Raw genomic sequence first — 5,776 nt, 5'->3', positions numbered from 1 at the left:
CAGACGTGAGGGTGACTGATAGTTTATTCAAGAAGGTTCATAGTTTCCAGGTTCCATCCCCTCGCTGGTTTGGCCACTAAATCAGGTAATTAGTCTTTTTTAGGTGAGAAAATTGTACCTCAGGTTTTATGCCCAGTAATTCTGCAGCATTTAGATCTCTTTTTGCACTTATCCACTAAGGTAAACATAACCTGCAGGACTAGGGAATAAGAGGATAAGAATTATAACAACAGGTATAATAACAGATAGCAAATGTATGATAGATCTGACGGTCTGAATATCTGAATACCTGAATATCTGTCAGCTCAATCTGACAGTAATTCGGTAACCTTGGAAACAACAGAAATCTAAAGAATTGAGTGTCTTTAGAGATTTTTAGAATACTGTATTCTTGTTTCTGCCCATAGTAGGTATTTAGCTTTCAATGAAGTATTTCAGCTGCTAATTTATAAGGAGCCGGTTTGATGAGGCACAGGCAAAGTTCTATTATACCTCATTCTTGGGGGCCGACATTCTCTGTTTTCTTAAAACTAAAACAATAATAGAGATGTGTAGGTTCTAAACTTGTTGCCAACCCTTGTAAACATTTTTATGTGAGGGGTGAGATTTATAAACTTATCTCTTAATAACCTTTTTGTTTACTGTAGGGTTCTTAAGATCCAGAGAAGTAGGTTTTTTTGTTTTTGTTTTTGTTTTTTTACTACAATATAGCATTTATTGGCATTAAAAAGGTTTTTTACATCAAAGGTAGGCATTACTTTTTAAAACATCTAAAATTTCTAATAGTATATCAGACTTAAAGATAGACCTTTTCTAAATATTTATATTGTTTTTCTTGTTGCTATTATTTTTGTAATCACTTTATTGGGGGCTCCAACTCTTATTCACAATCCATACATACATCCACTATGTATGTATAGATTTTGTACATTTGTTTCCCTCATCATTCTCAAAACATTTGCTTTCTACTTGAGCCCTTGGTATCAGCTCCTCATTTTCCCCTCCCTCCCCGCTGCCCCCTCCCCCATGAACCTTAATAATTTATAAATTATTATTATTTTGTCATATCTTATACTGTCCGACGTCTCCCTTCACCCACTTTTCTGCTGTCCGTTCCCCAGGGAGGAGGTTATATGTAGATCCTTGTAATCTGTTCCCCCTTTCTCCCTCACAGCCCCTTGTAACTTTTAAAAATGCAATCTGGTTCGAAAGCGCTTTAGTCAATGTTGGCTAGTTTTCCATTAAAATGTAGACTACTATTATCAGACCAAATTTTCACACCGCTTCACCTATTCCAAAGTATAACCGTTTTTCTTTAGTGTCCGAGGATTAAATTTTCCTCCATTTTAAAGAATGCATCCCAGAGGGCTGTCTGGAGGTATTAACCTTTGGTTTCCCATCTGAAAAAGAACAGAGGAGAGACATTTAAAGTGTCATCTTGTCTCTTCACCGTGTGATAAAACCTATTTGGGAAAGAACACCCCCTTTCCAAACTTGGCTTTCAGAATTAAGCAGCATTGACTGGGTAGCCTCATCTCCAACTCTCGGGAAACTAATACTTCTTCACTGGAGCTAAAACCCTTAGATCTGTATCTATGACTAAATTCTCTTGAGGCATGGGGATTAGCAAAGGTAGATGGCAGGTAAAAAAAAAGACTCGTAATTTCTGGGTGAGCTAGTTAAGGTTTATTGTGCCAATCTGTCCAATATAAAAATGTGGGATTAATTGAAGGGCAGAGAGAGAAATGGCTTGGTAAACCCCATCTTTCTGGTTCTCTGGTCTCTTGTTCTCTGATGGTAGGACCAGTTTGTGAATGCCTTAGCTGGCAAGGCTCCCTTCCTGTGAGACAACCCTAAGGAGAAGCCACATGGACTTACCCTGATGCAGCCTTGGGTGCTGGTGAAGCCGTGTGGAGACCTCTTCCAGGGCTGAGATGCTTACACTGCCACTGGATTAAAAGACTTTCTACCCACTGGCCTGTGATCCTCCTACATTTGGCATCAGTGTGTGTGTGTGTGTGTGTGTGTGTGTGTGTGTGTGTGTGTGTGTGTTGTGAGTTTGAGGACGACTTTTTAGATCAGTGTCAGACATATGGGCTAAGTTAGACTTATGGGCTTGGACTGGACTGGGTTGGGATGCTTTCTGAATGTACACACTTACCATATATATAAAACTCTCTTATACATATATGAGTTTCTGTGGATTTGTTTCTCTAGTTTACCCAGACTAGCACACTGGGATTTACAATAAGTGCCAATCTAGTAAAGACACTCATTTGAGGGTTGGAGAATCGGCTAAAACTCATTAAGTGAGACTGCATCCTGGCTTTATTTGTTTCAAGCTTGTGGAATAAAATGGCCTGAGATGTAATTCCACATTCTTTGTAGCAGCATTTTGCCACTACATCAAGTCAATTCTGGCTCATAGCAACACCATTGGACAAAGTAGACCTGCAAATGCTCATGAGGACAGAAACTCTTCTCTTTTTTCCTTGCATGGCTAGTGGTCTGTAACTGCTGGCTCTTCAGAGAGCAAGCATGTAAAACATCAGGGCTTCCTGCTAGTGTTTTGAAGATATAGGCACCCTAATGGTTGGTTTTCTACAGTGTTCTGGGGATAACAATTTTACCCAGAACTGAATAGATTAAATTACGGTAAGCTCCATCTTCAGCAGTTACTCACATACAGAAATAAGCCTTAAATTGCCCACATTATTCCCACATAAAGAACTTAAAGAAACGTGGTCTATTTAATGACTATGTTCTATATCTGAAAATTTGGATTAGCTGTAACTCATGTGCCCAGTATCCTTTCACAGTTCTAGAAATCTTGATTTAATCTGCTGGTTGTCAACTTTTTACAAGTTCATTTCTGCAGAAAAAAAATTAAACATCTTAGCAGAGGTCCACAAAGCAAAGGTTTATCTGTAGGTAACTAAGTGTAATATAGCTAAAGTTAAGTAATAATAGAATATATACATAAGTACATATATATTGAAAGACATAATGGAAAATTCATAACCTAATGCAAACCTGAATAAGGTTCATTAAAATCAGAAGAAACATAAGACCAAAAGGAAATATAATATACAGTGCTTAAAAGTTTCAGATAGGTGATCTAACTTAACTTATTAAGCCTTATGCTTCTCAGTTGGAATGATCTACTCAATGTTTTCTCAGATTACTAGCCTAATGTACTTAATATGATAAGCTTAAACTGACTTAAGCTTAATCATTGACTGAAATTGATTGTCATTATAAACTAGCCATGGTTTAGAGCTTTGAGTTTCAATAAAAAACTAAACCTGCTGCCATCAATCAATGACCAAATTACTATGACCCTACAGGACTACCCTCATGAGTTTGTAGATTGCAGCTTCTCACTGAGCAGCTGGTAACCCTGCAATTAATATAATGTTTAACCACTGTGCCACTTGGGCTGTTCTGAACAAAGAGATTCTTTCTACTTTGAGCAGAGTTTGGAGTCAAATGCAAAGAAGAGTTATCTTATGCTAACTAATCTCTGGCCAGCAAAGCCTCTTGAGGTGAAAATGGACATTTTCTGAGAATCTACTGAATTCTATCTAGTGTTTTAAAAAGCTTTGAAAAACTTTCACTGTTTTAAACAGCTCTAATAGTAACACTTTAAGCATAAAAATGAACATATTATTTAGAAGGTACATTATAGACTTATTTTCTTTTAATTATAGTAAATCATTGTACTGGGGGCTCTTACAGTTCTTATAACTATCCATACATCCATTGTGTCAAGGACATTTGTATATATTTTGCCATAATCCTTTTCAAAACCTTTTCTTTCTACTTCATCCTTTGGTATTGGCACCTCTTTCCCCCGTCCTTCCCCCACCCTCCCACCATCATGAAACCTTGATAAATTATAAATTATTATTATTTTCATAGTTTACACCATCCTTTGTCTCCCTTTACCTATGTTTCTGTTGCTTGTCTCCCTTGGGGGCGAGTGTTATATGTCGATCATTATGATCAGTTCCCCTTTCTCTCCCCCACCATTCCCCTTATCTCATGGTATCACTACTCCCATTGTTTTTCCTGAGGGGTTCATCTGCTCTGGATTCCATGTGTTGAGAGCTCTTATCTGTACCAGTGTACATGCTCAGGTCTAGCGGACTTGCAAGATAGAACTGGGGTCATGATAGTAGGGAGGGGAGAGCATTAAGGAACTAGAGGAATGTTGTATGTTTCCAAAGTGCTATACTGCACCCTGGCTGGCTCATCCCTTCCTTGTGACCCTTCTGTGAGGGGATGTCTGATTGTCTACAGATGGGCTTTGAGTCACCACTCCACCTCCCCCTAATTAGCATCGATATGATTACTTGTTTGGGGCCTGATATCTGATCCTGTTGACACCTCCTGAACACACTTGCTAGTGTGCTTCTTCATGTGGGCTTTGTTGCTTCCCAGCTAGATAGCTGCTTGTTTATCTTCAAGCCTTTAAGACTCCAGACACTATCTCTTATAATGGTCAGACACCATCAACTTTCTTCACCACATTTTCTTATGCAACCATTTTGACTTCAACAATCTTGTTGGGAATGTGAGCATCACAGAATGCTGGGCAATTAGAAGAAAATGTTCTTATGTTGAGGGAGTGCTAGAGTAGAGGCCCAGTGTCCATCTGCTCCCTTAATAATTTACATATAAATAAACTGTATATACCTCTGTATGACCCGATTTTTGCAGCACATTTTTAATACAGTTTTGTGGTAAAATTAGGTGCCTCGGCTGATATTCGGGTCGGCTTATACTCAAGTAAACATGGTATGTACATACACCTATATCCCTATCATTACATATAAATATATTTACATATGTATGTGCCTGTGTTTCTGCCTCTATAAATATCCTTTATTTTCTAGTTCTTACCTCTATTTCCTTTTCCTTTTCCTTTCCTCCATCATGTCCAACCATCATGTTTGACATTTGTTTGGCACTCAGTAATTCCTCTCAGCTCCATTGCACCTGACCAAACCCCACCAGGCATTCTATGCCCTCCTCGTAATTGATTTTAGATCACATGTTTTTCCCTTGCCCCTGGGTTTGTTGACTTCCCTGTTCTTTTCCCCCACTTCCCCCTCTCCTATGCCCCCTCAGAATCAACAGTCACATTGTTTTCTCCTTGGGATTGTTTATCCTGCCTATCTTATATATATAGACATGGAGTGGGGGAGAAGAAGCAAAAGCCTTTAGATAGTTCCAGGTCTGTCTGATGACCCTTGTGAATTTTTTTTCAGTCGAGTCTAATGAGGAGCTTATCCCTGCCCACAAAGTCTATTTGGGGATTCCTCGCGGACTTCATTGCTTTGCTCCCTTTGCTGTTCGATTGCACTCCCTTAGTATTTCACTCGAATGTGAGTTTGGGGCCACACTCGGCACAATTCCTGCACTGTCTACACTGTTGTCCCCCATAGTGCTATGGGTCAGTGAGGGGGACTCCATGTCTCTTGTGGGGATGGCCCCATGGTCCCCTCTGTGCATTGGGTACTTCAAGTAGGAATATAGAGCTCAGGGCTTGGTGAGACAAGTTGCAGTCCACTAACTCTCTCTCTCTCCCCCCCTCCCTTTTAGTTTGCTCCCCTGTGTTATGAGCAGACCCGTCCCTTTCCCTGGGCTGTATATTCAGTGTTATCCTCTGTAGTGCATTTTTCTGGGGAGGGGTGTCCACGTACCTAGGACTGGGGCCAGCCCCACAGATCTCTCTGTTAGTTAATTGCCTTCATGACAGTATGCTGCCTTC

The sequence above is a fragment of the Echinops telfairi genome, unplaced genomic scaffold (assembly GCF_000313985.2).
Source record: "Echinops telfairi isolate 266 unplaced genomic scaffold, ASM31398v2 ScPeMD7_42;HRSCAF=159, whole genome shotgun sequence".
Taxonomy (NCBI): Eukaryota; Metazoa; Chordata; class Mammalia; order Afrosoricida; family Tenrecidae; genus Echinops; species Echinops telfairi.
Note: the sequence above shows the minus strand (reverse complement) of the source record.